This window comes from Pongo pygmaeus, chromosome 11 (assembly GCF_028885625.2).
Source record: "Pongo pygmaeus isolate AG05252 chromosome 11, NHGRI_mPonPyg2-v2.0_pri, whole genome shotgun sequence".
NCBI lineage: Eukaryota > Metazoa > Chordata > Mammalia > Primates > Hominidae > Pongo > Pongo pygmaeus.
Window position 1 is genome coordinate 32,618,289 of NC_072384.2, and position 16,203 is coordinate 32,634,491.

Consider the following 16,203-nt stretch of genomic DNA (forward strand, 5'->3'; position numbering starts at 1 on the left):
TTTCAGTCACTTTGTGTCTCAGGTTTCTCATCTGTAAAATGGGGATAATAATGATTCCTGTTTCATAGGGCTTTTAAGAGGATCATCTGAATGAATACATATAAAGCTGGCACTATCGTATTAGACATTTCTTTTGAAAGCTGAATTGGAAGTGCTCACAGTGAGGGTGAAGTATCTGTCATGGAGGGCATGCCATGCGACAGATGCTAGCTTGGGCACTTTTATGTTCATAATCTTATTTGAAACTTCCCAGCAAATAGATATTATCACCGAGATTTTAAAAGCTATTGATCACGCGAGTTGAATATGTTGTCTAACATTTCATAGGTGGCCAGTGGCAAAGTGGAGATTCAAGACCATGACTGTCCAGCTCCCAGGTTCATGCTCCTTCTGTCCCTCAGGACTACCTTTGACCATTTCTCCGTATTTGCATATAAAAAGAATTTCCTTTTATTGAGTATATGTAGATTGGGCTTGGTTATCAAGCTGTTCTCCAGTCATAACTACCCCTTGAAGGAGGCTGCTGCCCGTTTTAAAGGTGCAATCGCAGTAATGAAGCATGTGGAGCAGCAGATGCCTTGCCAGAAAATAATTAGCAAAATTCCTGAATTGGGGTGCCCCTCACACTGCTGCAGTGCAGACAACAGTGAACTGATTGATGTTAGATTTTTTTATCTTGGTAAGAAGGATCAGGTCAGCTCCTTTACAGCATGTGGCTGAGCTGGGTCTCTACTGTGAATCAAAAAGAATAGAAAGCCAAACACAGGTCCATTTACTTGAGGTCATTCACTACCTTCTATAATAATGACACACATTTGCTGAGTACCAATTGTGTGATATTCATTGTGCTAAGTGTTTTGCATAAAATGTCTTAAGTTTCACACGGCCCAATGGTGCAAGCATGTTGTCATTCCCATTGTTTAAGTGCCCAAATCTAGACATGGAGCAGTAAAATAACCTGCCCAACCCTTCCTGGTATCCATGGAATGTCTCAGTGGTATTGGGATACAAATGTAGGCAATCTACTTTCTGAGCCATAATCACTGTGTTATAGTTTCTTACCCCTCTCACTCTTAATCAAAGCAAAAAAATTGACTTGAAACAAGCAAATTGCTACACTTGACAACAGAAATATAAGCCAAATCTGAATTATTAGATTGCTAGTAATTCTTATTTGACTATTAACTGGGTGCTTTAGCTGGGCTGGGTGTACCTTTTGCTTTCCTTTAGTTGGATAACTGCAAGCAAAAATTTTGGGTATTATCATTCATGTATAGAGAGAGCTAGAAGTCAGCAATCACACAAATCCCCTTAATCCTTTATGTACTTTACCTGCACTGTAAATCCCCTTCATTTTAAATCCACCACTTGTTCTATAAAAAATGTATAGACTAAAGAACCACAAAAAAGTTAAATAAAAATTTGTGCCTGATGATATATTGATTGTGCATACATATCTTTACTTTTGCATATTCTATGTTGCCATTAAAAGATCCATTAAAAGCTGAGTTCAAATAATTATTCACTGCTCACATTACTATGATAATCAATTGCCTATTATGAAAATTATTGCCATCTTTAAGAATTGCTTTGCTAAGTGAAGTAATTAGAACTGATATTTTATTTTCTATTTCATTTCCAAAAATTGATTTTATATGCTAATCAGAGTGTGAAAATTGGGACATAAATTTTATAAACAAAATGAATGGCTAGTCAGGCTTCCTATTTGACACTTTATGTAGTATTTGTTGTTGCTCAAGGCATCTTGCTCTTGAGAACACACTGCTGATTACTGTATCTGTCAGAACTAGGTAGGGTAAGTTTTTCATTTTACAGAGTCTCAAGTATCTGAAGTTCCAAGAATTAAGAGGTGTGGGCCTTCAATCAGTACAGAGGGTGGAAAATCACACCTTCTGTCCACTGAAATAGCCATTATTTGTTAGAGCCCCAACAGAAAAGCAGAGGAAAGACAGGTACCATTTACCAACTGTCTTGAGTGTGCCTGGTGTTAAACTCCTGACATGTGAGTTTTTTCTATTCCTTATGGTTATCTGGCTAGGTAATTACTATTATTATTACTCTTACATATAAGGAAGCAAACAGACTAGGAATTTAATTTGTGATCGCACACCAAGTAAGCAGCTAAGTTGGGAATCAATCCCAGTTTGCAGGTTCACAAGGCCATGCTTTTCCTTTCCTTTAACCAGGCCAAGTGCAAACAGCTGAAGTGAATACATTTCAGCACAAGGATTGAGCTTCATGATGATTTTGCCCTTTGGCACAAATGTCTTGGTAAATGTTTCACAAGAAAGTTAATGCCTTCACCTGGTTTTTAGGTGATGATGAATTGTAGAGGAAGATGCAGGAAACCACAGGTTGAAGTTGCATTTAGAAGCAAAAACACAAACAATATTTTCATATATATTACTGGAATTATGAGGTGAAATGAAAGGAAGAACCAAATTTGGTAAAATAAAACAAGATGATAGTCTCAATTCCAGCTCCGCTAATAAGAAAATGGGAAATTTTGAATACATTCCCTATCTGAGTCTGAAACAGCTCATTTGTAAAATGAAGGGTTATGCTCTTTAGGTTAAGAGTTTCTCTTTTTGCTACATGGGTGGCTGATAAAGTTGATTTCATCTCCAAAAGTGACAGGGAGCAGGCTTCTGTTTGGCAGAGGTATATCCCTACTGGGTCTCACTGCCACAGGAGCAGAAGGGGCACTCGTTAAATACTGTCACCCTGTTTTGCCCCCATGATCCTAGGTGTCTATTAGAGAGACATAAGTGACATTTTTATAATAAATACCAAACAACGAACATTGTCAGATCCTTTAGGGGCTTGGTCATAGATCAACAGACTTCCTGTGGCCATAGCTAGAACTCAGGCCTCTTTTCAATTTGTTTTCTGATCCCCCACTCTTCCTCAATTTATCATCATAAAGAACCCAAATTATTAATATGCCAGTAGGACAATTTTAATTTTTCACATAGTATATGGACCCACACTCAGCATGCCTGGGTTTAAATCCAGCTGCTGCTATTGTGTAGCTGAACTTCTTGAACTTCCTGTAAACTTTTCTGGCCTTGGAGTCCTCGTTGGCTTGAGATTTCTCATGTCCTTTATGCTCCAAATTCAGGACAACTTGAGATGCAGGCTTAAAGAAGTATGTACCAAACTTGTGTGCTGCATTAATGCTCTGCTAAATGTCTGTGCTATAGGGATGAGTTCTAATCAGACTGACATAGAAAGAATTTCCCTCATTATTAGAGGGTAAAATTCATACATTACCCCCAGTACTTTAGAATGGGCTTATATTTGGAGATAGGATCTTTAAAGAGGTAATTATGTTCAAATAGGGTGGTTAGGGTGGACCCTACTCCAATATGACTGGTATCCTTGTAGAAGAAAAGATTAGGACATTACCAGAGAGAGATAAGTGGATGCACAGAAAGATGACCATGTGAACACACAGCAAGAAGGTGGCCATCTGCAGCTAAGGAGAGGGGTTGCAGAAGAAGCCAATCCTGCCTACATGTTGATCTCAACCTTCTAGCTTTCAGAATTGTAAGAAAATGAATTTCTGTTCTTTAAGCCACTCAATCTGTGGTACTTTATTATGGCAGCCCTAGCAAACAAATATGCTCATTATACCAATAATCAACTTCCTTGGATAGAATGGACCATTCTTACGATGAATTTCATGCTGTAGCACGGAATGCATATGTTTAAACAATTTTGCCCCTAAAGTTAATAAACAGTATATAATATGGGCTATACTCAGATATCTAAACGTTTTATTCCTTCAAGTACAAACATTTGAATCAAACATTCAAAAACTCTAGATTTTAATATTAGCAAGTAATAGATTCTTGGAATATTTAAAGAGCATGACTGAAGGATAAGCTGAATTATATGGGTTTATTGCATTTTTTGTTTGTTGAAATCAAATATTTGAATTTAATAATTTGGTTAAGAAAAAATATAGCAAGTTGCCATCACAGACATTTGGTTTTTAATGCTGTGAAGCAGTGGAGTGAAATTCTATCTATAGAGTAATAGCAACATGCTATTCTCTAAGGCTCCCAACAAATGTTCAAAGATATAGAGTTCCTATAAAAACACACCAGTTCTAAATGTACACGAATGATTCTGTCATTGCATTCTAATTCTTAGTAACAGAATGTAGTAAGTAAGCATTCAGAGCCTAAGGTCTTTACTCACATACTAGGAACCTGAATCATGCACCCCCATCTTATAGTGCAGCCTTCGTTCTGAAAGATTAAATCCTATTGCACCATCATTAATCAATTCTTCTCACAGCATTCCAGCAAAAATAATACAATGAGTATCAGGTTCTTTTTTGGTTCATAAGAAGACAGGCATAGCTGATTTGCTAAGGCAGGAGGCATGTTATATGGTGTTATCAAGACTAAAACTACCAAGTATTTTCTGTTTTAGTCCGAAAAGATTTATTTTCTCTTTCCAAGAGAATGTGCTATGACATACATGCTTTCTTTAAAATACAAGGCCATGGCCAGGCATGGTGGCTGATGCCTGTAATCCTAGCACTTTGGGAGGTTGAGGTGGGCAGATCACTTGAGGTCAGAAGTTTGAGACCAGCCTAGGCAACATGGCGAAACCCTATCTCTACAAAAAAAAAAAAAAAATACAAAAATTAGCTGGGCGTTGTGGTGGTCACCTGTAATCCCAGGTACTCGGGAGGCTGAGGCAGGAGAATTGCTTGAACCTGGAAGGTGGAGGCTGCAGTGAGCCAAGATCGTGCCACTGCACTCCAGCCTATGTGACAGAGTGAGACTCCATCTCAAAAAAAATAAAAATAAAAATAAAATACAAGGTCACTTTCCCATTTCTATGATCCTGCCTTATAATCAGTTATGTGCAGGGAAAAATCAAAGAAATTTCAACAGAATTAATATAATCTAAATTATTGAGAATTTATCAATTTTCCTTGTTTCTCTTTCCTTTCTTATGTCTCTCAGCAATAGAGAGAAATGAGAAGTTGTGTACATTTTAAAAAATGAATGTGTCAGAAGATAGAATCTCCTAGAAATAATGAGAAGTTTATGGAACTTTTTCTCTTTCGATCTTTAAAAAAAACACAAGGCTAAGTCACTGGGAAAAAAAAAAAAAATCTATGAAACAGGTCCCCTGGGCTGTGAATCCATGGCCCCAGGCTATTTGTAATAAAGCATATAAAGTGTATAGGTTGCTCTGGTCTTTGAAGGTCTTTCAAGGATGAAATAATTCCATGACTTTTGACATTTGAGAGTCTTTATGGGTGTGAAAGGGACCTAATTGAACAAGTGGGCTAAGCTGCCAGGAACAGAGATGGAGTAGCCATATTTTAACCAAGCATTGTAATATGCTCAATGGCAGCCATTAATTTATTTCTGCCAAGACAGATGGCCTTCTCCTTGATACCAATAGGGAAAAAATAATTAAGAAAATCTAGAGCCAGAATGGAAAACATAGGCTGTCTTTTGACAAGGTGATTCTTCAGTTTGCAATTAACAACTGATAAAGTGCTATGCATGTTAACTTTGGGGAAGAATAGCTAGTCATTTGAAATACTAATCTCACTTTCTTTTCAAACTACCTTTCACTGGTATCTGCCCTTTCTGTCCCATCCTGTAAGTAGGCCATACATTTTATGGAAAACAATTTAAAAGAACGTCAGTAGATATCAGCTATAATTCTAGAAACCATTGTGTGGTCTTTGGTTTTACATATATGGTTTCAGAAGCAAATCCAATGGGCGTTGCTAACAGTCACATGGTTTAGCTTCTGGGTGTTAGAAAGCAAACCTCCACTCCTGTGCCCTACAGGCACTCTCTTCACTGGAGTTATCAAAATATATGAACGCTGGGCAGCAAATTATTATGTTTTTAAAATTATACTAGCTGCCATACATATCAAGGATGGCTTTTCATGGGGCAAAAGGGAATCATTTAAGAATTACATCAGATCACAGCAGTAGCAAGTTATTCACAACTACCTTGAGTTGACTAGCAATTTTTTTGTAGCTTGGAGGTAAATGACTTTTTGTTGAAATTGAGGATAATAAATTCTAGCTCTCATTTTAGTAATGAAAAGCAGCTCTTGGTCTCCTCATCTTGAAGAATGTGCAGAGAACTAATTTCCCCTCAAAGGTCTTTTCCCCTGGCCAGACTAAGTTTTACCAAAAGAACACATGGTATTTCAAACATTGGAAGACTTAGCCTTCTTTTCTTCCTCCTCTCTTTCCATTCCACAAATATTTATTAAGACTTTATTTTGCCTTAAGTTGGATCCTCTGTAATTGCCATAATATTCTATTATTTTGACTTACAACAATGGCTCTGGATACCCCTTGACAATGCATAAGAAAGAGGAGATGAGTAAGATACACAATCTATCTGTAAAGATCTTATAAACAAGTTGACAAGCCAAGAATGAGGTAATGAATGACCTATAACAACAATCCTTGATGAACCTAACTTGAGTGGCATTAAATAATAAAGGTAATAAGAGTTCAGAGATGGCAAAAGTCCCTACTACAAGAGTAAGCAGTGATTTTTTTTGAATGAAGAGATGAATATAAATCTTAAAAGTACATTTGGAAAACAAGACATTCTATCACTGAAGCATTCTGTTTCTTATGCTTATTGCAACTGTGTTTTCTTCCTTATCTCAGCAGCCAGCTCACATCCTCAGAAGTAATATTGTTTCCACACTTCTCGTGCAACATTGCAAAAATGGTTTTACTTAGGTACTATTCTAGTCACCTGCTTCATACAAACCACTCTAGCTGTTCATACATCTTTTCAATCAGATTATAATATTTACCTATGACTTTTTTTAACCATTGTCAATTCCATTAATTCCATTTACCTATGAATGAAATCACTAAGACCATTAGATCAAATGGATTCTTTGTTATCTCCTACAACCACATTCTTTTACCCCATGGGAAAAAAAAGCACTTATTAGAGTATATATACAGCTATAAAGATGTCAGAATATAGCAACATAAAAATGACCAACTGGGTCAGACCCAGCACCTTTCTTTGATTTGTCATTCTGGAAGTGAGCAGAATTTTTTTTGTACCCACACACCTGAACATCATGACTAATTACTCTCATTAACAAGAACTACTTCAGGCAATGTTTCTAAGGGGGACAAGGTGGAGTGAGCTCTCTTAGAGGAATATAGCGATGCTCCATTGGGAAGAGAAATACGTAATTCAAAGAAGACCTTCAGGTAATTTTGATACTTTATGCACTCCATCCTCAGGTCCACACCACTGAAAATTATTACTCTACTGTACATATTTCTTCTTGATATCAAGCTCAGTGAGTACCAAACTTCTCTTATCTATTATCAGTCTGTTATCTGAGAAAGTATCTATATAATTTAAGGTTATCCATATTTCATAATACTGGTGTTCAAATGTCCTCCCAAATTTGCCAGCTGTTAAGTAAAGTAGCACAGCACCCATCATACTTAACCACGCTAGATTATCCATCTTTGTACCCATATCTCTCCACCCGCATTGTCAACTCCTATCTTTCCTGTCTTTACATTTCCAGCACCTGGGACAGAGCCTGGACTTTAAAGTTATATAAGAACCACATTAAATTGCCATTTTTTGCCACTTAACCATGGTTGCATAGTAGCAATTTCATAAAGTTCAACCTAATAATTGTAAGCCATGACTAATGAATAGAATTTTAAAAAGGATCTAAACATTCTTTTTTTTTTTTTTTTTTGAGTGAGAGTCTCACTCTGTTGCCCAGGCTGGAGTGCAGTGGCGTGATCTCAGCTCACTACAAGCTCTGCCTCCTGGGTTCACGCTATTCTCCTGCCTCAGCCTCCCGAGTAGCTGGGACTACAGGTGCCTGCCACCACGCCTGGCTAACTTTTTTGTATTTTTAGTAGAGATGGGGTTTCACCATGTTAGCCAGGATGGTCTCGATCTCCTGACCTCGTGATCCGCCTGCCTCGGCCTCCCAAAGTGGGATCTAAACATTCTTTAGGGCTTCAGGGAAAGGAAATGGGAGAGGGAAGGGAGCTAAGATTTACTGAGATTTTGATGCAGTAGGTCTGGGGTGGGACCCAGGAAGCAGCATTTTAACTAGTATCGCAGATGATCTTATGCAGATGACCATGGACCATATTGTGACAAATGATGCCTTTAGGGACACAAAGGGGTAGGAAAAGCTTCTGGTCAGTTAGAAGGCAGCAGGAGACAAGGCTACTCCCAACTCCTCCTTTTCATGCAAATCATCTTCATCCCATTCAGAGTAGGCTGGGTGAGCCAGAGTCAGAGAGGCCTGGGCAGTTTGCATGGCTGTCCTTAGCAGTCCTTATACTAGTATGTTTTTTTTCCAGAGGTATTTTGTTCTTTGGAAAGTCCCTAGCAGTTTTGTGCCTACCACTTAACAATACCCCCTTCAGCCACCATCTGCACTGTGTATATGCAAGGTGGAGTCATTCAGCTCTTGCATTCCCAAGTATTCCTCTTTTAGGAAAATGGTTCTCTAATGTGCTCAGAGACAAAAGCACCCAGAGGTCACTGTGTTCTTTGTTCAAGTGGCTGCAATGTCTGAAAACACAAGGGACTTCTTGACAGATTTCACGGTGTTGTGATTAATTAGTGCCCACACTTGACAGGCTAGGAGGTCACCAGAATGGTCCCTGCAGGATGGTTCAACATCTCTCTATGTCAGAGCAGTGAGGGACAGGTGGATGATGATTGCTGCAACTAGATGGGAGGTAGTGTAGAGTGGGCTGCAGGCTGGTCAGATCTCAACTCGCTTGATCCCACCTTCTAAGGTATACTAAAGGTGAAGGCTTATTCATTGAAAATCAGAGACACAAATCCTCCAAGGCAATGCATCACAGATTGTGTGGTGCACTGATGGACATGCTATGTTAATGACTGCATTTGTTACAATTTGCACAGTGCATCCTGCTAGGCAGTGCTCATAAGGGACAGCACATTGAACTTATGTTATGTCACTGAACATATCATGCAATGTGATGTAGTATCAGCATACTATTCATTGCATATGTTTTCCAGATTAATAGTTATCTTGAATATAAAAAAAAACATAGGTTTAATGTACACATATACATGAAAGAAACATGTTAGTAGCAAAAAATGACAAACACATTGCCTACAAAAAGAAACACATGTATCTGAACATGTTTAAAAAAAAAAGAAGAAAACCTGTGCTCAGAGCAGAGGATTATCACAGAGGCCGATAGTATAAGGAAAATGCAAAAGGGCAAAAATAAAATAAAAAAAAATTCTACTCTTTGAAAAATTTTATTTTTTATGTCTAAAACTGAGCTGGGACTATCAAAATCTGAATTTCATCCATCCATGCATCCATCCATCCATTCAACCATCCATCCATTTACCACCCAGTAAATATTGATTGAATGCAAACTATGTCCAGATACTGCCATAGACAGGATGTAATCATACGTAAAGGACATCCTAAGTTTCCTGTACTCATGGAGCTTAAATTCTACTGTGGGAGTCAGACCCAAACATACAAGTTTAAATCTGAATTCATGTTGCCATAAGCAGTGGTGTAAATGTTGAACAAACTTGGGAGTCGGAAGGATCTGATTTGTAGCTATTGCCATAGTGTAAGTGCACCCACCCTGGACAATTTCAGTCTAACAATGTGATGTCACCGGATGAGGAGTTGGAAAGAGATGTGTACAGTTAACTCTCTGGAGCAGTATGAGCCAGCCCCAGCTCACCCTTGGATGTGATGTGAAGAAGCAAAGTTGGGTAAGGGGCCAGAGACTGCAGGGAATGTTGGATCTTTTAGGCAGGTGTCAGTCATTCTTTGATTAGTGACATTTGAACAGAGACCCGAATAAAGAGAAAAGAAGTAATAAAACTGTGGCCGGTCGCAGTGGCTCATGCCTGTAATCCCAGCACTGGGAGGCCGAGGTGAGTGGATTGCTTGAGGTCAGGAGTTCGAGACAGCCTGACCAACATGGTGAAACCCCTGTCTCTACTAAAAATACAAAAATTAGCTGGGCACTAGTGGTGCCTGCCTGTAATTCCAGCTACTTGGAAGGCTGAGGCAGGAGAATTGCTTGAACCTGGAAGGCAGAAGTTGTGCTGAGCTGAGATTGCGCCACTGCACTCCAGCCTGGGCAACAAAGTGAAATTTTGTCTCAAAAAATAATAATAATAATTAAAATGCGAGGCAGGGAGTAGAGGGTAGTGGGGGAGAATAGTGAGCACAAAGGCAGCACCGAACACAGAGGAAGCACTGCACTGCACTGCAGCAAAGGTACCCCCTGCAAAAGGGAAAACAGGATGACCAGTTAGGAGTGGTTTGCATTCATGTAGGCAAGAAGTGCAAATGGCTTGACGCAGAGTGGTAGAAGTAGAACTGATGTGAAATGCTTAGATTTGGGATACGTTTGTGAGGTACACTTACTTGAAGTCACCAATGGGTTGGATGTGAAGAGAATAATTGAGGAGTCAAAGGCAATCTTGAGAAAGACTCTTAGTCAGCTTTTGCTGATAATATATACCACCATTAGATGCAATGGGGAAGACCAAGGCAAAAGTTTGCGTAAAGGAAAAATCAAAAGCTCTGTTTGGGTCATTTTAGGTTAGAATTATTGACAGACATGTGGAGATGTCAAGCAGGTAGCAGGATATGCAAAAGTCTAAAGGTCAGAGGAAGTCAGGGACGAAGATATATGAAGATATGAATTTGGAGGTCATCCAACTATCGATTTCAGTGACTATGCCATCAGTGCGTCATTCGAGAACCAATGCCTTAGAGAATAATGACAGAGATTCAGCCTTTAAGGGGCCCCTGGGGAGGAGGCAACCTTTTATAGAAAGAGGTGTGAATCATTGCCCCAAAATATCTCCTGTTAAGCTCTCCCTATTTCTGAAGGTACAGCCTTTAAAAGATACCCCATTTTCACCACCTGGGAAATGAGGAGCGCCTCTACCTGGCCGCCCCATTGTCTGGGAAGTGAGGAGCACCTCTGCCTGGCTGCCGCACTGTCTGGGAAGTGAGGAGCGCCTTTGCCCGGCTGCTGTACAACCCTCCAAGTGTGAAGTGACAGCCTTGTGTGTGATCTTTCTGCCCTCCCCAAGTTTGCATTTTTGACGTTAAAGTTTACTTTTAAATTAAAAAAAAAAAAGATACTCCATTTTCATCATAGTCCTGTTAAAATCCATATTAATACTTACTAACAAACTAATAGAGATTTCCCACCTGTCAACTGGACTAAAGAACTCGGTATTTGATGGCCAGAATATGGAGCAATGGTTCTTAACCCTTGGTAGACATTATAATCACCAAGTAGAGTTGAAAAATGCTGACACCTGAGGCCCATCCCAATGATTCTAGTTTAATTGTTGTGCAGTGGTGAAAAGTATGGATTTCTTTTAAGGTGTAAACTGGGCAAGGGACAGGAAAGGTGGTGATGGAACCAAAGAGCTGAAGGTCTCAATAATGTTGAGGATACTTGCCAAATCCTCTAGTAAGAGAGGAGTTGTGATCTGCTTGTGGGGTGATTTCATTGTGACTTTGAAGGTGGTTCAAGATGTAATATGGGAGTGGAGACGGAGTAGAGCAAAAGATCACTGGGGATAAAGGAAGTGCAGTTACTGAAAGCCAGGGTGTTGGGAAATTCCTAGGAGGTTTGGGGTGTGAGGTATGATAGCAGGCACAGAGATGGAAGATGACTGAGCCAAAGAACCAGGAGTCAAAGTCTTCAATGACTGAGGAGACAAGAAGAACAATTATTTGAGGACAGCAAGAAGCAGCAGCAGGACTGAACCTGAAAGTTTCATATCCAATCAATGAGAGACTTCTGGTAGGTTTCCCTATCAATTATATTCTAAATCTGACAATTTCTCATCACTTCCACCACTCCACCCCACTCTAAGCAACGTTTGCCTCTTACCTATCCATGGAGAAGGAATAAAATGGCCCAAATATGGTAGTAGAAAGCAGGGACAATACCACCCTCAAATCCAAGCCATGCATTTGCAGGAATCCAAAGAAGTGGGCAAAAACACATCTATTTGAAAGGGCTGCAGGGATGCAAAATCCTCAGAATGGGGTCTATATGCAGGGAAGGCTATTAAGTGGTATATTCCAAGAAGAGGAGAGATTGATGATGACAGACTGTGAATTTGAAAGGATTTTCAGAGGTTAAGAGGGGATGAGAAATTGGGCCACATACGAGTTTGCTGAGATGTGTGAGATTAAGAGATTTGGGTACTAATGGATTTCCAGCACTGCTTAAATTTCTGGTGTTAGCTAAGGCAAAACATGTTAGAAAAGATGTGATTAGTCTCATAGCCTCTTAGAGAACAGTCCTAGGGTGATGGTCTGAAATATTCTAATTAGCCATATGGCAGCTTCCAGGGGTGCGGGCCCCTCACAGAGCATGTGTTCGCAAAGCGGCCCACGCAAGGAGCACTGGGTGATATGGTCAGCAGACTGCGCCATGGCCCTCACGAAACACAAGGATGAGAACTTGTGAATGAATATGTGCAACCAAGCTCCATCCACGGATAGTGATGCGACAGGAGGGCCACTTGCCAGTAGAGTGGGAATCACCCTGTATGCATTACTGAGTAACACATCCAGTTAATGACACTCAGCTACAGCTTGCTCAGCAGAAGACTTGAGTCATTTTAACAAATAGAAGGCTGGGTGAATTTCTGTGAGCTCTGACAAGTACAAACTGTTTTCTTAGACTCATTGAGGACTGAGTGTTGTAGTTGCCTCATCACTCTGGTGGGCCCTGCCCTGAAAATGAACATGCTTACTGAACCAAAGATTGATAGCCACCTGTGAAATATAAAACAACCTTACTCCCTGATTTGTGAAATTATTTATGTTAAAAGTTCTACAAAGCTATGTACATAGAGATAAGGCTGGAAGGAAATACTCCTAAAAGTAGTAATGTTACGGATAATAATTTTTTTCTCTTTATTCTTTTTGTTACTTTTCTCAGATTTCTGCTATAAGGTCATAAAACTTTCAAAATTGTGTGGGGGGAGTTAATTATAAAGCACAAATATTCAGCCGGGCACACTGGCTCACACCTGTAATCCAAGCACTTTGGGAGGCCAAGGCGGGCGGATCACCTGAGGTTGCAATTTCAAGATCAGCCTGACCCACATGGAGAAACCCCGTCTCTACTAAAAGTACAAAATTAGCCGGGCATGGTGGCACATGCCTTTAATCCCAGCTACTCAGGAGGCTGAGGCAGGAGAATTGCTTGAACCCAGGAGGCGGAGGTTGTGGTGAGCCAAGATTATGCCATTGCATTCTAGCCTGGGAAACAGGAGTGAAACTCCATCTCGAAAAAATAAAATAAATTAAAATAATATAATATAATATAAGTATAAATATTCTACAATGGCATTCAAAAGGAAATCTGGACTGTCCTAAGCCATCCATGTTGTTTGGCTGCTGTCCTCTCCCTCCCCGTCCCCCTTTCATTCTGGCCTCCCCTCTGACCTGTATGTGTATTGGGCCCATCTGGGAGAATTTACCAATTCTTAGCAAATGCCTTTCCCTGAAAATTGCTTTCTGACCTACAAGGCTGGGCCCACAGCATGCATGTGTCATGGCACAGCTCTGCCTTCTGACCAAATCAGCTAAACCAGAAGACAGACACCTTCTTTCGGTAATTTTAATTTATCACAGAGATTATAATGGGGTTTAAAACATGTTCTTGAACTAAAGTGACAAACCTTGAGCTCTGTGGCAGCCACCTTCTGTGATGGGGCAGGAGACTCAGAAAACTGGCTTGAAGAAGGGACAGGATGAAATTTAGCAGGCACAGAGAAAAGGGATGTGGCACAGGGATAGCATTCTCCCTATGAGGATCCCTGTTTTTAGACTTCTCAGAGATGTGCCATTACCCCAATATGCTTGCACCACTTGCTGAGTGTCTGCCACTCAAGTTAGCTCCTCTCACTTTAAGCTAGAAAGTTCCTGTCTTTCATCCCTTCTCTCCCTCCTTCCATTGCTGAATTAAAAATTTAAAAATTCTGTAATGAAGTAAAAATTCATTCAAGTTTCAAACAAGTGACCTTCAGAATATAACCACTTAATAAGCAGGGAGTGATTCAATACGTCTGTGTGTGTAGTTTTACTTGGGGAGCAGAGTTTAGAAATCATTCCAGTATTATACATCACTGTGCATTTGTTTTATTCATCTATCTACTGCGACAAAAACGCAAAAACTGCATGTTTGGGGTGGGAGTAGTTTTTGGAAACTATGAAGAACAAAGTTACAGCCCTACTACAGCCAACATTACCATGTTTTCACATCCCCAAAGGCCCTACTACAAACACTGTGGCCCCCATTAGCCCACATGTCATACTATAATTTATATGCTATTGATCATGAGAAATGCAGGCCCAAAAACTAGCTCAAAGCAAAAAAAAATAAAAATAAAAAATCTTTTTCTCCTGACTCCCCCCTTCTCCATGCTATAAAATACAATGCAGACAAGATTTTCCTGCTGATGGTTAATAAGTGAATGACAATTCAATATCCAGTAAAGGTGATTTATTTTATCAAGGCTGTGACCTGCTGCCCAGCTGGGAAGGATTTACAAGGAATAAGAGGACACATGACAAAGAAAAGCTGAAGTTTAGAAAATTCCCAAAGACATAAAGCAAATAACGAAAATAAGTAAATACCAAAATATTTCTTCTTAGAGGTCTTCCAATACTGGTGTGTTCTCTCTTATGCTGAGTAATGTAAAATATGTCCTTCCAAATATAACTATCAAGCACTTTTTTTCCCAAAAGCAGTTTATTTTCAGCACACAACCCTCTCTACCTCACACTCTTTAACAATCTAAAAATGCTGTGTCAAATCTTTTCACTGTTTTTTCTCTACCCACAAAAAGGGGATATTTTTATCATTTTTAGGCAGGAAATTCAAGCCCTATATTCCCCCATTCTGTAGCATTTGGCTTAGGGGAATCACTATCTTGTTTCCCTAGAAGACAGAACATAAGGTGAGTGAATTTGCTTTTTCCAGTCACTACCTTGGCTGCCCTAGGAAGAAGAGAGTTTCCAGTTAATGGGAGGAAAACTGCACATTAGAAAAGGCTGCCACAGTGGGCCTGACTTCTGCTCCACACAGCAGCACACACCTGGTTCATACTCAGCCTCCCCTTCTGCCACTTGCCTGACCGCCTGTGTTCCTGGATGAAGTGGCAAGTTTGCCGTCTTCCTTGAATTCCCCCAGCACTGTCTTCCTTGACGGCACTTGATAAAATGGAGAAATGAATATTCTGCTTCCTAATGAGAATACACAGTTTTAAAACATCTTCTCCTTCCCTAGCACTGGGAGTTGGTGCCATTAGCTTGTCACGCTTGTTTTTTGTTTGTTCATTTATCACGGAAACTCATTTCTTCCACTTTGAAACCATTAGGTTCACATGTTTGGCATTTTACAGATCCTCTTGGCAGAACCTCTTGGGAAGCACAAAGAAATAAGTCCAGAGTAGCCCATTGGTTTTATGTCTTAAATATCTCTTCAAACAGTTCACTTCCTTCAATGCCTCCATACTATTGTACCCTCAACTCTAGCCTGGTCTGTAGAACCACCCTCTTCTCTGAATTATGTGTTTCCAGCTGGCCTATCTCTTATCTACTCTCAGCAACCAGGGTAAGCTTAATTATATTTTTTTAAATTTTAAAATAATTTCAGGCTAACAAGAAGTTGTCAAATCATGGCAGAGATTTCCCTGTACCTTTCACATAGCTTTCCCAATGATAACATTCTACATAACCACATGCATAACATTCAGGAAACGGATATTAGTCCAATCCTATCAACTAAACTCAGAGTGAGCCCATAAAAATGTAAACCTGGCTGGGCATGGTGGTTCATGCCTATGATTCCAGAACTTTGGGAGCCTGAGGTGGGAGGATCACCTGAGCCCAGGAGTTTGAGATAAGTCTGGGCAACATAGTGAGATCCCATCTCTACAAAAAAGCTTAAAAGTTAGCTGTGTGTGGTGGCACACAACTGTAATCCTAGTTACTCAGGAAGCTGAGGTGGGAGGATCACTTGGACCCAGGATTTTGAGGTTAAAGTAAGCTATGATTGTACCATCACACTCCAGCCTGGGCAACAAAGAAAGACCCTGTCTC

The 16,203-nt window shown here is 39.9% G+C and overlaps 1 protein-coding gene across 8 annotated transcripts in view; it reads right to left on the minus strand.

The window, feature by feature from the left end:
- NCKAP5 (NCK associated protein 5) overlaps positions 1-16,203 on the minus strand; it is a 996,626-nt gene that overhangs the window by 656,223 nt on the left and 324,200 nt on the right. The window lies entirely within an intron of this gene.